This window comes from Protopterus annectens, chromosome 11.part0 (assembly GCF_019279795.1).
Source record: "Protopterus annectens isolate FY-2018-M chromosome 11.part0, PAN1.0, whole genome shotgun sequence".
Taxonomy (NCBI): domain Eukaryota; kingdom Metazoa; phylum Chordata; order Ceratodontiformes; family Protopteridae; genus Protopterus; species Protopterus annectens.
Window position 1 is genome coordinate 876,794,110 of NC_056745.1, and position 17,581 is coordinate 876,811,690.

The following is a 17,581-nucleotide window of genomic DNA, read 5'->3' on the forward strand; positions in this document are numbered from 1 at the left end:
GCAAGTGGCTGCAACTAAGGAAATTATTATTTTGAGCTTGGACACAGGAACTGAAAGGCCTTTTTAATTTTAATTCTGTTGGCTGTCAAAAAAATCAGTTACTACAAAATAGAAATCAAAATCTAAACCAACTGTAATTGAAGTACTGAATATTGTAAACTAGATAAAAGAACTGGAAGAAGGATCTTTAGAAAAGGGAAGGAGCAAACTGCATACAAACAAATGGAATTTGTGGGAACAATACATGCCAAACAATGTTATACAGAAGGAGTGAGGTTTAAGAGAAGGCAGGAATTGAGTGATTTATGTAATGCTGGACTGAAAGACAGTTGTTATAACGAAAGAGAACACATATAGTGAGTGTAGATGGAAAAAATGTTAATATGGTTTGTTTTCTTTTCTATCAGTGTATGTGTGCCGGTGTCTTAAGTGAATTTTTAATAAATGTGTTTAAAAAATAGGGACAAGTTTTAAATGCTGCTTTTTACAAACTTAAAAAGTTGCTAGAATAACAGGTTTTGCATTAGCATTTATTTTCTGAAGGATATAAAGTCTGAAACCCAAATAGCTGCCATTAGTTAGTGACTTCAGTGCGAAATGATTTATCCAGAAAACCAAAGAGACCTGAAATTGTGGACAGCTGAGAGGCGTAAGAGACCCTACTGCTGCAACTAATGACCCAATGGGACTAGTTATACTGATAAATCTGATTCCACTTTCCTGTTCTGTTATATGGCATGCATTACAAGAATCACTTGGCCAAACATGAGATATTCATCTGATTAAAATAACTACCTTACATCAACAAACGAAAAAAAAGCTTCCATTTATTTCACTTAGTTCAGCAAAATGCTGAAAGTACAAACAATACAACCTCACGAAATTGCTGAAATCATCCTGAAAGCATTAATTTGGCAGTATTTGTTAATAATAGTGGTGCTTTTTAATAATGCTTATGTAAGAATGCTATTTTTATATAGCACTTTCTTACAGTCAAGTAATCCTATATCTGTAATTCTAAAGTAATTATTCTTGCTCTTTTATAATGCTGACCCTGAAAAATGAAAAAAGAAAAGGTTTATTCTATTTACCAAAGAATCACAGGCATGCACTTCCATAATACAGCCTGCCTATCTATATCTGTCAAAGACAGCCAAACAAGAGGAATATTCTAGTGTTGCAAGCAAAGCCATATTTAATGAACTCAGTCATTAATTATATAACATGGGTATAAAATGGCAGTTTATTTATTTTAAGAAGCTGCAACAGTGCTGATTGCACTATCGAGATGTCACGTCATCCTATGATTGGCATTTCTAGGGAATCCACTACATTTTTATTTCATCAGACTACCCTCAAAGCCCCCATCGAAAAGCTGAAATGTTTTTAACAGCTTTTACAAGCACAAATACTCAATATTATTCTTAGGTGCTTTGCCAATTCTGAGTGACTAGTTAAGATTAGAGCACAATGTTCAGGTGGAGATGGTATGAATCAAACCCCCATTTGTTTATGTACTAAAATGGAATCACAGCAGGAGCCTTTCAAAGTGACAGCTTTTATTTGATATACATTTCTGTGCAGGAAAATATTTCTGAAAGGAAAAGAATTCCTTATTTTTCAAGTTAGCCTACATGATTAATGAAGAAAACATCAAACAAAGTCATTTTTCTGCATTGTGTTGTTACCTTTTTTTCACCTGTCCACATTTGAAAACCATGGCACAAGATTCTCTGATGATACTCAACAAATTTAATACACTAATACTGAAGCTTCCCTTAGCAGAATGGAAATGTGATGTCTGCTCTCCTATCACACATTGCTAGACATTATCTGATAATCTACAGAAGTAAAAAAAAAAATTGTATTATGTACTTAGAAATAAATGTCAGATCTTCAAGTATAATGTCAAATCAAAAGTTCAAAGGCATCTAGTAGCTTTAATCATGCTTATGGACTGGCATCTTTACCATAAACAGACATTACTGAACAGATAATTTATTACTTTTTTGCCTTTATTAAATATACAGCATTTAGTAAACCAGTTTATGACCACTTACTAAAGTTAGTCAGAACTTAAAAAGCATGAATTCTCTGCAAATAGTTTCAGTCTATGCTGGTAGCATCTTTAGCGTAAGTGCTTTTTTATGCCAACAGAAGCTGTAAGATTCACAATTGTATCAAAACGTAAAGTATTTAATAATTCCTGTTCTCAAAAAAAAAAAAAAAAAGCAAATCAAGCCCCAGTTTATGTGTTTATTTTACTTATGTATTTGTTAGATAAATCCTGAACACTTTTCAACCATGGCCAGGGTAAAAGGTGGCTCAAAGAAACAAAGGAAACATTTTTGTCCTGCAATACATGAATAAATATTCTAGGCTGTCATCCATTCTAGTAGCGAAGGGGAGGGGGTCATAGCCCTGCTCCACCTACTAAAATTACCACTTTCTGTCTTTCTGAAGCTGATTGCATACAAGATTTTATTCCAATGGAATTTCAGAAAGAAATGAAGACTTGGTAGTTCCAGTCCTTCAGCGATACAGCACAGCGAGCCCTCTATCATTTTCTAGACAGCTTTCAAATTGTACTTGTATGTTTATTTTAACAAGACAGAAATGTAAAGCACTGAGCAGGTGTTCAACTATAACATACATTTTCAGGCATTACTGACTTTGTGCGGAATGGCAATCACAAAAACAGTTTTGGAAAATTACTATGTTACATTTTTTATTTCAGTTCATTATCAAAGAGGGATTCTCTCAATTTCCTTTTGCAGACGGCAGCATCATGACTTCAGGATATGCACAGTACATGGTTATGTGCTTTGCAAGCAAAACAGTATGAATATAGCTTGTAATACCACCAATATTGCAAAACTACAGAAAAGTACAATTTGAATGACATTTGCTGTACAAATCAGAAAATGATGAAGCTGAAAATAATGGTGCTTTCAAAGTACTGAGTGATAAGGTTACTTTGACAAACGTACTGAGAATTTAAGTGAGGAGCCTATATTAACTGGCAATTCAGTGAAAGTTATGTTGTAATGGGAGAGGAAGGCTGAATTCCAATTACTTCAAAGGTAGGAACACCATATGTGAAGTACATTCCTGACTGACTGCGTAATGAGATGCTATTACATATCTAACAGTGCGCACCTTGACTACTTGCAAGCTTTAATTAATTATTTGAAATGTATTATTCTTAGCATTACAGACACAGTGTCAATATCCCATTTTATAGTGGCAGGGCACCTTAGGGCTACGAAAGCAGTGGTTTTCATATATACTGCATTAAAGAAACACATATTGCAGAGTCAGTTAGTGTCCTTCTCCTCACAAGTGGGGCTTTCACCCTGTAAACCTCTCATGTCTGTTGGTGCTCTGGAAACAGCCTCCATTCAAAGACGGAGTTTATAGCTATAACATACATATTAATGATCCCTGCTGATCAGCTGTACGGTAACTAAATTAACCATTACAAGTACATTAGTAGTATTTTTGATATTAATAGATTAAATTAATAACTCTCACATTTAGTTAGTGGTTTGTTCTCACCTACGAATGATGGCACAGTCACTCTTACACCCACACAAAATACAGCCTACTTATCGTATATGGCTGAATATAATACAGAAAACAGTTTATCATGTAGAAAGTGAGGATACTGATTACACTCTGCATTGTCATGAACTAAAAATGTTCAGAATTATATGAATGTTAATATTTTAATGCACAAATTTAGGTACGTGTTACTGGTGAGAAATTTATGGAGGAAAAGAAAAAAATAGCCATAGTTTCCTAATAAATAGTACATATTTCATTACAAACAGACATAACTGAATTCAAAAGGTCAACAGCAGACATCTGTCCAAAATGTGTGATTTATGCTGGCAAGTTACATACAAACATACACACACACACACACACACACACACACACACACACACACACACACACACACACATTCACACCCACAAACATCATATTGCTACTGAATATAATCAGATCTGTGATCATGATTTAATTTTGAAAAAGGGGACTTTTTACCCCAAAAGGACAGATGTTTGCCTTTTCTTTTCTTGGTGACTGCATTACAAGAAAGAAGATTTTCAAAAGAATTTGTCTAAATTTAACTGATTTGAACACCCGTGTTTCAGAAAAAGAAACAATATCTGAATAAATCAGAAGTATATAATATAGAAAATATTTATCAACACCCAAAATATACTGTAATATAAATGCATGATAAATTCTACAACCAATACATAGAACAAATTGTTAAAATACAGGCTGGCTCTGGACTCAGTATGAGAGTACACTTTTGACCTAGTTCATCAAACTGGCCAACTTGAACTTAAAGATCAGTGAAGAGTCTAGCCATACCTCTCAACTGTCCACATTTTCACAGAACGTCCAGAAAAATTTGTGGTTTTCTGGCAAAATAATTGAGGACTGAAGTCACTAAAAATGGCAGACATTTGAGTTTCAGACTTCATATCATTCAGAAAATTATGCTAACAATACATTTTATTCTAGTACCCTTCTAAGTTTAGAAGAGCAATATTTAAAAATTGTCCCTATTTTTGGGCCTTTGTCCCGGGGCATTACTTTTGGTCCAGATTTCTTCTGGTAAGAGGTTGTAAAGTATGAATCCAGCTAATACCTCACAGTTCCAAATCAAGAAAATAAATTAATTCGCACAGCCATTAAAAGCTCTCTGCTAAGATGCGGTCTAACTAAAAACTGCTGTCACTCATGAGCATTTGCACCACCACTTTTATAAAAAGGGGACCAAAATGTCCTAATCATTGAGAAACCAATGAGAAGTGAAGGCATCCATCAGCCAAAAGAAGTGTAGCTCATCTTCATGCAAATGAATCAGGGTCTGTACAGCAAGCTCTGACCCTGACAAACTTGGGTGAAGGCCAGTCATGTATTCTCTCCCCACACTTGAATTATTGCTTAGGTTTAACAGTTCTGAGAAGTTTATTCCGTTTACTTTTTTCCCAGAGGTGACTGTTTCCTGCCATTCACTACTCAGTAACTCCAGGTTCACAGTTTGAAGATGTCTCTTGCAACAACTGCCATACTGTTTTCTTTCATTTCTATTACCATTTACTGACAAATCTTCAAAACACAATCTTATTAAGTCTAACAAGTAAATTGCTCATAGAAGGACTGTTTCAGGAATCAAATGTCTTCTAAATATGAGAGAACATCCCACATGAGTAGAGTTATTCATTTTTATTTATTTATTTTACATGTGTTTACTGGGAAAGTCTGATTGGACATGAATCCCATTTTCAACGGAGGCCCGGGGAGAAAACTTCCACAAAGATTAGTACAGTAAATACAACAGACATGTTAATAAAGTACAGTACAGAGTCAAAAGTTAATAAAGTACAGTTTCAAGGCCAAGAAAGGAGCAAAACGTAAATATACTATAAGCAGCACAGTGTGTTACACTAAGCAATACAGTTGAAAGGACATTTTGTTCAGTCATTTGGTTACATTTATCAGTGGCTAGTACAGTAAACACACATTGATTAAGAGTATAGAAAGGAGTTGCTGCAAGGTTTCATAGAAGGTTAAGATATGATATATGATCTAATTAAATGAAGCTACGCAGGGTCAGAACAATTACATAACCAAGAACTATGTAAATGGAACCAGAGGAGTTTTTTGAAATTATATTTGTTTTCATTTGAATGTTTTATGGATCAAGGGTTAAAATCAAGTAACCCTGTATATGTAATGTGTATTATAAACAATTCTTCTCTATGTGTTTTACAGAGAATGAATCAAAGTATGCATTTACTTATTTCTGAGGAAAAAATACTGTCTGATGCAACATATGTTTACATTATTATTGATCCTTTCTACGTTTAAGAATTCTTAACATTTTTTTCAGACTTAAAATGACAGCTGCTAAACTGCTATATTCCAATAACACAAATATTTGAATAGTGATTTGAAACCATCCTTCAGACATAAAAAACAAGCTAAGCTCTGTGTTGCATTTGACATCTCAAACAAAGAGTGGTGTGATGGGAATTCTTCACATCTGCGGGTCAAATGTATACTGTATAGAGTACATTACTGGGTCAGCATCTGTCAGATCCTTTGCTAAGTATTAGCAGTTCAAAGGACTTAGCCATGCTCTCATTTTACCTTGTTCCTTAAAGAAATGGCATAATATTTTAACAGCATGAATTATACATGAATCAGAAATACATGATAACTGAATCTGACTTAATAAGAAGCAACATTTGTACCACAAGAATATGAAAATGATGTACCCAAGCTCACTGACCTTAACATAACTCCAGCTAAGATTATTAATAAGCCAGTTTTTACACATCCATGTTTAATAAGGATGAGTGACAGTGCACACATATTCAAATGTATCCTGTGCATTCACCCACAAAATTAAAATACTCATTGGTGCTACTAAAAATTATGTGGCATTAGACATAGGGTCATTCTGTAATTGCTAAGCAGACATATGGCAAAATGCACCTATTGTGAATGAACAATGAATGAATGAATTATGAAGGCATGTGTATTCAACGATTTATATGAGTATGTTACAGAATTTACACAGCTGTTAATTACCGTAGCATTCTTTATATTATGACTCCCTTATATCCTTCTTCCCTTCCCCCCTTTTGCAGACCAATTTCTCATACGATATTGTGTTTATGCAAGTTTCTTTGGTGCAAAACAGTAAAATCCAATATTAATATGCAACATTTAAAATACAACAAGAATTGAAAATTCCTCCCTTGGAGGCTTCCACTCACAACCCAACAGTAAACATTCTGTAGTAAATAAACATTTCTAGATACTTAACATATTAAATTTCTTACTGAAAAAGGGCACCTACATTTAAATATTATATTGTAAGATGTACACAAGCTAGGATTATCAAATATCATACAATCTTGTAGAAAATCCTTCTGTATGCTTATTATAAACCTAGATTTCCTGTACTGGCTGTACACTTTAAAATGCAGTATCAATACCGTCTAATTTCCAAAATGCAAAACAACTTTCCCGAATACACCTGATAATGTTAACAGAAATATAAACATTCACAAATACATTTTAACAGTGATTGAGCATGTTTGCAGACTTTCAGGCAGTGATTAATAAAGCGTTTGTAGCAAGACAGAAAGACGTGTCTAGCAGGTTGCCTTTACAAGGTGCATTAAAATGATGTAACAAATGCCGAACTATTCATAACACAGTTGTAAATGGACTGCAGAACCAAAGAGCAAGATGCTTTTTATCTGTAAAACATTTAAGGTATTACACAACTTGTTATATTGCATACTTTTTCAGATATTTTTTAGTATGTTTAGTCATAAGCCTAAGAATGCAAACATTGTTGTAAATAACATTATGCTTGATGAGCTGAGGGCACCATAAGAACTCTTGACAGAAATAATATCAAGACCTAGTTTTGCCTGAAATGCCCATATCTTCCCGACAGTTCTTCTCTTGCTTGTATTACCTTTTAATTATGAAGCTTATATGAAGTTATGAGCTTCATAATTCAGAGTCTGGTAATTTAATTCCCAAGGTACATGAAACCATCTGTAGATGGTATGTGAAAACTGTGATGCCACAGATGAACACTGCATCATCCATTAATGAGCAATTAACTAGTGTAGATTTATTCTCAAGAAACAAAAAGGCTTTGTTTTTATGATGAATATTAAGGAATACATTACAGTAAGCAGTAACATAAGATGAATTGTGGATGGTTACAGTGATCATTAAAGCTGCCTTGGCTCTTGTGGCAGGTTAATAAGTGCTTTCTCTACAGTAACTCTTTAAAAAGTAGCAACATTATTAAGGCACAAAACCACCATTTGTGAAGCTTACCAAATATGTGCATTCTTCGTGTATACTATAAATTACTGGAGCTTCCTGTTTTCCTGAAAACAAAACCTCTCATAATGTGCTGAGTTTTATTCAGATAATCTACAGTGGCACATCAACTAGAAACCTGATTCAAGCAAACTCCTAATTTATGACAGGCTTTCTCAAACTTTCATTTTCCATTATTTCACCTTTCTACTGTAAAACCTTGAATAATAATAGTGTTTCTTGTAGCACACTTCAATACATAGTGTAGTCTACATGACTGCAGTTCAGTGAAAGTATGTATATAATACAACTAAATATGTTTTAGTCTATAAAGCTGTATATGGTTTTATATGTCAACTGTTCAAAATAAGTTAGTGAATACAACAAAATAACCAGGCATTGTTATTATATGTACTGAATTAGATTAAGATAAAAGTCATCTTCCAGTTTCTCCAGTTTTATGACCTTAATAATACATTCTATGTAATGTGAAGGTTTCATATGCTACCCAAATGCTATAATGAATTCCAAGCCATTTTTTAAAGATCTAAGCCAAAATTTTACTTGTATTTTTCACCAAACACCTTTTCATAAAGGCAACGAAATCAAAAGATTCTCACAGTTAAGAGTAAGAAAGTCGGAAACTGGCACACAGATAGGCTCAAAAGTAAGGCTTTTCTTGGCATCAGTAAACATGTATAATCTGGTGAAAAATTCAAGTTTGCCTGCTGATTAAGCAATCCAGTCAATTTAGTGTAAATGTGGGAAGTGGTCACATTTGTTTATAAAGCGTATGAGCAGCTGGAATACAGCACCTGCCTGACTTAACATTAGGCCAAGCTTGTTGCACATCTAATTGTGGTTACTGAACCTTCCAAAAAAACTCAATATAACAGTGTCTATAACAGTATATGGGTTTTCAAGGCACACAGTTAATATTTATTGCATTGCTGAGACATTCTAATATCAAATCTAATTATGGGATCACTAAGGTATTTAAAGTGCTTATGCTGTGATAGCTGTGTTCAGGCTGATTCCAGCCTTCCAAGTCTCCAGTATTCTAAAAGTGATAGATCTTCAACAGTCTCTGTTGTTCAGTTCCATTTTTTAAGGAAAACATCCATCTAGGATATAAAGGTTTTCTACTTCCCTCATTTTTATTAATAGAAATACAAATCATGTCCGAGTTCCTCATTATCTCTTACCTTGACAAAAATGCTGCTATGCTGTTACTTTGTATGATCTGTAATACTTATTAGGATAATATTTATTACAGTAAAAGCTTTAGTTTTTAAAGTTTCAATGCACTGCCATAAGTTACACAGTGCATTTCAAAGACAACTGTTCAACTTTCTATAATACTGTTTCACAAATATCCCATAAATGGATATCAATGTGATAAAGTTTAATACAGTAAATCAAGTAACCTGGTCTGGCGAAGACCCTGAACCACAGCAGATGTTAATGTTTAATGCAGTCTACTCTGTAACACAGGAAATATGGACTATTATTGTCAAGAATTGCTTAAAAATAAATATTTTAGAAAATGTTTTGTGTTAGTGTACAGTATACTAGTGACTCAAATGTTAATTTTTTTTTAAAATATGAATTAAATTGTATCCCTCCAGCCTTGCAAGCTGGTTATACAAATAAAATCTCTACTAATATGGAAGGGAAAATAACAGTAATCTAAAGTAAATCTGCTTCTTAAAATGTCTAATCCATACTAGAATTTGTACTGAGGAAAAAAAGGGCTTTTGATTGTATTTTAGAAAACAGGAATATGTCATCTGGCTGATCTGTACTATAAAGTTACACAGTTTATGCACAGCTGTTAAACAAAATACCCAGAACATGCAGATAGCATCTACAAGCCTCACTGAGTCAAGTCTGCCAGCAGCAAATGTTGCAGGATAAACATGATCTTATCAGGTAATACACTAAAACATCTTAAAACTGGATAACTTATCAGTGACACTGTTAAAAAGCACATGGGAAGAGCTAAAGCTTTAAGGTTAGAGAAAGAAGATACTAAAATGGGAAAAAGCACTTGACGTAAAAATAGCTGAACACAAAACAGTGCTGTCACTTAAGCGACAACACCTGTTTTACTCTGGAAGGCTAGCTTCCACTAAACTTGAATTAATTGCTCAAAGACTGTGTTTTTGTTTCCATCATATTTTATTCCAATGCAAAAGTGAAAAGATAGTGTGACAAGTCAGTATTGTTCTGGTAACTTTACAATATAATTAGTAGACCTCCTGATGTAGGGAAAACATAAAGTGCAGCATTTTTAATATCACTAGTATCCACACTTCTTGATATCCCTTGAGTTAGCAAGGCTAGATGTCTACTGAACTAATGTACCATACAGATTTCAAATCACACTAGGAACCTTTCATTCGAACTCTATCTAATATAATCCCCTTAAGGTTAGTGGAACGGCCTAAAATCACCGTGACTGAATCCCTCTTCAGTTTTAACAGATGTTACTCCAATTTCATGTTTCTATAGAAGTGAAGGCATTACGTTTCTTTCTTCGTTCCTATAGGAAATATGTATGCAAATTGGAAAGAAAACTTTAGAGTATCAGCCAGCTGCAGGTCCCCTATAATTATTTGTTATTATAACTCATTAAATTGTCTCTTCATTGGTTAAGTCTCTTAAGCTTCTCCAAAGCATAGCGTTACTTCTCTTAAAAATGGGATCATTATTTTAAGTGCAACATAAATTACCTACCTGGAGCAGTGAGTCCATAAACACCTACAACCACCTCCTGGACACAAACCAAAAAAATGTATATATGTATCGCCACTATATTGTTTACATCCAGAATCCAGATCAGAAAATACGGAAATTTCTGTGAAGAAGGGAAGCGTTAACCGAGCTCCTGTCCAGACCTTGCTGTTGGTGGTCTGGACGTTCGTCGAGGTGCGTTATTAACTATACATAGTCACAAGAAACCTTATAGCGCTCTTTGAAATAGCCCTTAAAACCTTGTCCATTCACGCAGTCCTTGCAAAACACATAAAACCAAGAGACACTGGCAGCTGCTACTACTACTGCACCTTTCTCATTTCCTTTTCCATCAATTGGCCTTTCTCTCCACAACTCTTGTCTTCTCTTCTCTCCTTCTGCGTCTTAGGAAAGTAAGTAGATTGAAAGCTTCACATCCAGACGAGATACAGCTACGTACCTCTGAAGCAGCTCAGACATTCAACCCAAGATCTAGTATCCACTACTTAATCCTGCACCTCCTCCCCTATCTGCTGCACTTTCTTCAGTTGGTTAAGGCTAGGGGTGAGAAAATGAAGCGCTGAGTAAGTAAAGTCAGATCAGACTGATCTTAAGGGGAGTGCTGGTATAATTCTAGTATGCCATCTCAAACGTTTTGCACTCATTGCATGCAGCTATTTTTTAGGGAGCTGGTCCCAAATCAGTCATTTAAGTAGAAGGGTCGGAACTTCTGTGCACAGTCCAATTAATGCACGAGACTTGGTTTGTCATAAACTGTTATACACCCCCACGGAGGCACAATATGAACAACAGCAACCATCCACCTAGACAGTGTGCCTTGAATTATAAATTATACGGTATCGGCTACACATCCAGTCACAGCAATTTCGTTCACTACTCAATATTTTAAGAATGCTGCCAAAGAGCATGCAAGAAATGTGTGCAGAATCGAAGAACACAGTTTAGTGCCAATACTCGCGCGCGCTCACACACACACACGTGCGCAAGTCTAAGACACTAGGTAAAAATCTTCGGAAATTTGAGACATTTGTTTTTATGCTCTTAATAAATGTCTGATATTCATATGGTATACATGCGTACACGTGTGGGTATTTTACACTGATGCAGGCGCGGTTTTATCTACCTCCAACAGAGGAATTGATAAACAGATATATTGAATGTGTATACAAACTGCATATCCCGGCGTGTACAGAAATAGATAAACAGAGAATGATTGTATATATATATATATATATGTGTGTGTGTGTGTGTGTGTGTGTGTGTGTGTGTGTGTGTGTATCATATATATATATATATATATATATATATATATATATATATAAATGATAACGTTGAAGACCGCAAGACTGCAAAATCATTGAAAACTATTTGCTCATTACCTAAACATTGAACACAATTCAAGAGTCAGCATCACTGTGGGAAGAGAAAGGATCCCCTGGGCAAACCGTAAATGGTATACAAAATGTGTACTATGTCTCCCTCCTGAGTTAGTGTGAGGTCCTGCAGGTTAAAGAAATCTCTAGTAATTACACAGAGCCAAAGTTAGGGCTCTGTTTGCAACAAACAATAATACATAATTTCCATTAATGGCTAATGATGTTGTTAGAATTCTTTCCAGAATGATTTACTCTGTTCGATTATTTCAATTTGTACTGAAATTGTCGCGGTTGTTTACAGATTTCGCCACCTTGCTCACACCTTTTTATTCCAAAATATAATAGAGACTAAACTGCAGCTTGCAAAATACTGTATCACCCAATTTAATTTCTTCAGTCTTTCATACTGTTTGGCACGTTATGAAAATGTGTTATTTTACTTAAACCGTTTTATTCTATTACACAGTTGTCTCTACAACACCGTTCAAACTCAGACTGTGTTTGGAAACTGCAGCTTTCAAATTGCTGATTCATCCAATTCATTTTACGTACTACGCACTCTTTCATGTACGCATTTCAAGCGTCCCTTTTTTGTTTTCTGATTTTTTTGCAGGGAAATGTACGGATAAATCAACTTCCAAAAATCCTTGAGGCATACATCCACGTTTTGATGGACAATTGACGCACTGAACTATGTTGTACCGTTGAATGGCTGTATTACCAAGGAAGTACGCTGTTTGATATGTAAGGTCAGCCTGTTCCAAGAATGGAGGATAAGTTTCACACCAAGTTGTGTTGGTAAAGTGACAATATAGGTTAGGTTTCTAGAGCAAGGATTTGTTTTTACAAACGAAAAGTAAATTATACAAACAGAACTGGTGTTAACAAGTAAGTCTTTCTCTATCTATATATATCATACCTCTCAACAGCAAGAAAGCTGGACAAAGCCATTAATAAAAGTGGGACAAAGGCCCAAAAATAGGGACTTTTTAAAAAAATATTGTACTTACAAACATAGAAAGGTGATAGAATAGCAGGTTTTATTTTAGCATGGATATGAAATCTGAAACTGAAATGCCTGTAATTATTTCTGACTTCAGTCTTTAATGATTAGCCACTAATTTGCCAGAAAAGTACAATTTTATGAAAAAGTGACCAAATATATGAGGCAAAAATATGGACATTGTGCGAAAATCTGTACAGTTGAGAGGTATGCCTTCTCTCTCTCTCTCTCTCTCTCTCTATATATACACAATAGGATTATGGCTGTAGAACATGCGTAATATGAATGATGCAAATGGTTTTAGCAATAAGTAGGAGGTGCAATGTTTTCCTCCATGTTGTGACTGTTGTCTGAAATAATCTTGCTCCTAGTTTAAAATATAATTCACTAAATAATTTCCCCCATACTACTAATACTATCATGTAGCAAACAGGATGTAAATATGTGTTAGACTATGAAAAAACACTACAGGATCACATACACTATAATAAATTCAGTTTCCCATCATTATTAAACAACCACAAACAGATTCTATCTCAGTATCATCCATGCACAGCATATGCAGAGCATGCCTAAGAACAGTACCAAGGTGAAGGTGGGCAGCAGCATCTTCTATGCTAATGATATTACTATTCAAACAGCTACAGTTACAACACGTTCCTTCACACAGCTGCACCGTGTTCGTTATAATGATCACCGCTACATAACATTCCTAAAATGAATGAGAAAGTACCAAGCAGTGTAGGGCTTTACCCCAGATAATGGGGGGTTAAATCATTCCTTGCAGCACTACAGTGGCAAAACCTGCCCTACTTCTGTATTTGTTATCCAGTAAGTTATAAATACAGGAGGTGTATATTGAAGTCCATGCCATAGCTTCCCAAATACTCTAGGCAGATACATTCTTAAGAAGGCTGCTGTGGTAATAATTCCCCTAGAAGAGTGTGCCCTGACTTGCCTGGTCAAAGTTTTACCATTCTTATCATCGCAGAAGGTGGTATAGATTTGCAGTCACATGGCAAGTGTTTACTTAGTCCATCAGTGACCCTGCTTGCCTGGCATGATAGTAACAAATAAATGGCTACTTTGTCTGAAGTTCTTGATCTTGTTAATGTAATATCACAGTTGTCCTGGATAATTAATGGTGTGTAAAATCCTCTCCCTCTTGCCTTCAGGCTTTGGGTACAAACCAAGTAACTGAATGAACTGATTAAGTAATTGTTTAGACTCCACAAAGAGCTTGTCTTCAAAGATACACAGTACTTCCAGAAGATTATATAAGCCTTGCACATCAGAAGCTAGAGTTCAATGCCCCTCATTAGTGAAATAACGCCTGCTAGAACACAGTGTCCTCCAGGATAATTGTTTCAGATGCTATTAGAAAAACAGTCCTCCAGGATAAATATTTCAGGGTAATTGTAGTGGCAGGTTCAAAAGAAGGTAGTCATTTTTATTGACAAAGTTCTAGTCACAGACTAGGGATGTAGGATGCATTTTAAGAATTGTTTTACAGATTTGGCATCTATAAATAGGAGAATGTAGTGGGTTACAGGTAGAGAAGCAGCGGTGGTGCAGCGGTAGCATTGTCGCTTCACAGCAAGAGGTTCTCCCGTTCGATTCTAGGCTGGAGCGCCTTCTGTGTGGAGTCTGCATGTCCTCCCCATGGTCGAGTGGCGTTCGAAACACATGCGTGAATGGGCATGCCTTCATTGAAGATTGGGCGTCGGGCTGGCACCTTGGCACCATAAAAAATCGACTGCCAGTCATTAGCAGACCGGAGTTCCGCTGTGGCGACCCCTAACCAGGAAAAGCCGAAAGAAAGTGGGTTACAGGTAGAGATGACTGATAGATGCACATCTATAGATGAGTAGTTCAAGCCTTGTGAAACAGGTCTAAGATACTATAAGACTTTATCTATTGAACAGGAAATGGGACCTGTTCCCTTATTCTCTCATCAGCCTGGGATTAACAAATATTGTAGGTACAATCACTGCCAAATCTTCTGTGTTTACTGTGCATGCATGACAGACCCTGATGCTCATTAACATTAATATAGCTAGGCAAGAGTGTGTGAACAACAGCTTATTAAATATCCTTCCCTTGGCTATAGAGTGAACTATGGGAAGAGCAAGAAAGGGTGTGGTGTGGCTGTGGCGATGTCCGAGCACCAGCAGTGCTCATCTGTCATGAATGTACTGCTCTTGCTCTCAATAATGTCATGCATGCAGTAGTGGCAAGAAAAAGAGGAAGAAGTTATGTGGCAGCATTAAAGTGCCAGGAAGACTGTGTGCTAATCTGTTTTCTGACAAAATATTAAGGTTAGAAATCGGAAGACAGGAAAGTGGTGAAAAGAAAAAGCAAGCAGAAGGTAGGAAATTAAGGAATAAGCAGGATGGACATGGGGAAAGGCAGAATTTTTCTGGTGGGTTAGGCACCCATTTTATGTGTGTGAAGAGGAAGTAAGTTGAGGAAGCTAGTAAAGGAAGTAAGAAGAAGATAAGAGAGTTGGGGTAGGTAGTAGAGGCACACAAACAAAGAAGACAGACATAACTGACAGAGGAAAGGCTAACACAATCAGGAATGGGGAAGACAAGACAGAAGGAGGCAGCAGACACACAGAGCAAAGACAATGGTGATGGGGAGGGCTGGACAACAAATAGGGATAGACATAAACACAAAAGGCAGGGTAATACTAGGATAGGGTTAGGATGGGGTGCACAGGCATGCTCACTGCCAGCCATGATCCGGTGGGAGACTATTACCCACCCTTGGCTCCCTCACCACTGGGCCCAGACATTGATGCTAATATCAGTGTGAAGCAGAGATGAAACTTCACAAGCCACTGGAGAAAGGTCTTAGGATGGCTGATTCATGCATCCAGAATCTCATTAGTAATGTCCACTACCATCTCCTCCATCTACAGTCAAGTAACATATGTGTCACCTCCACTGTCAGCTGCTTTCTGCAAATATTATTGCAGCACTTTTCTGAGCAGGGCTTATGGAAATGGCTACTGCTGGTGCTGCCAGAGGAGTGGATGTGACAACAAGAGCAGCTAAGAACATCACTGCCTGTGGTATTAGTGGCAGTGGTGTAGTAGCCACCAGTGGCTGCAGGAGTGGATAGTGACAGGGGTGCAAGTCTGGATGTTACTGCATATTAATGCAAAAAAATTGAGAAAGTATAAATACAGTGAAAAAAATCAAGGTAAAACATTTTACTGTGGCTACTTTACTTGAACTATAATGCAAAGATCATGAAAATGAGCCTACTGTAACAATGGTGTGCCAGTAACCAACTCTTAGGAGAACTGAACTCACAACCACCATCACCTATAACCTTCAAGGCACTGCACTTAATGGAAAGCTACATCAGCAGTTTGGGAGCTGAATTAACAATTAAGGTGTTTACTTCACAGACAAGTGGTACAGGGTTTGATTTTCACTAGGGAAAAATTGGCTAAGCTTAAAATAGTCCAAAAGAGCTGCTAGCCTAGTACTTACCAATGAACATATAAGAGATTAATGGGCCAGTGCACGGGCGTCACATATTAATTTGTGGCAGTGGTGGGATAGCCACACCACATATTAATCAGTTGGCAATTGGCTTGTAGTGGTGTGGATAGTGAATTCCTGTAGCTTGTGTACAGTGATCTCTGGAAGGTGTTTTTGTACTCTAAATCAGCCACTCAGTGAATATTCAGAGTTCAGATCACAACTATTTCATTTCTTTTGTTAGCTTAGTTAGTCAGCGAGACCAGGTACGCATGTCAGCAGAGGAGTATGGCAAGCTGACAAGGACCCAGTTGGCTGAGATGTGCCTGGCCAAGGGACTGGTGCATGGAAACCTGACTACGGCAGACGTGATTGCAGTTTTGATCACAGCTGCATCAGAAAACAGCAATCAGGAGGACGATCAGACTGGCCGTTGAGATGTACAACACTCAGAGAATGGACAGGTCAGCCTTTCTGCAGAGGACTTAAAAATCCATCTGGAGCTAAAGTGACTTGAGTTGGAGGCCAGGCATATGGAAACAGAAGCAGCAGATAGACTGAGAGATCTACAAGCTGAGGAGAATGAGAAACAGCTATGCCTGGAAGCTGAGGAGAAGGAAAGGCAGAGGCAGCACAAAAAGGAAATGCTGACTCTTCGCCAGAGTCTTGGAGGTAATGAGGAAGGGAGTAACCGGACCCCCAGAAGCACAAAAGGTCAGTAAATTTCTTCTGCAGTTTACAGAGGGGGAGATAATTTTGATAGTTTCATTCATATGTTTGAGAGGGTATGTAAACAGTATGATGTTGACCAAAGGCTCTGGGTACGGTTCCTGACCCCCCCTACTCCATGCTAAAGTTGTAAATGTACTTTCCAAATTGTCTGATGTTGACTGTTAACTATAATGCTGTAAAGAATTGTTTGTTAGAAATTTTAAGCTAACACCTGAAACTTATAGAGAAATGTTTTCTGAGCATAGACACAAGGCAGATGAAAGTATGTGTGAATATGTTGCTGAACTGAGCACTTATTTTCATAGGTGGGTGAGTGGATGTCAGGTCACCACTTTTGAAGG

At 36.6% G+C, this 17,581-nt stretch overlaps 1 protein-coding gene across 2 annotated transcripts in view; it reads right to left on the reverse strand.

Moving 5' to 3' along the window:
* TAFA2 (TAFA chemokine like family member 2) overlaps positions 1-11,635 on the reverse strand; it is a 2,885,489-nt gene extending 2,873,854 nt beyond the window's left edge. The window contains exon 1 of one of the 2 annotated variants that reach the window (XM_044088281.1): positions 10,618-11,635. The gene's annotated coding sequence lies outside the window, so the exon portion shown is untranslated. The remainder of the gene's footprint in view (positions 1-10,617) is intronic. The other variant, XM_044088280.1, reaches the window with a different exon arrangement.
* Positions 11,636-17,581: the final 5,946 nt, after the last annotated feature.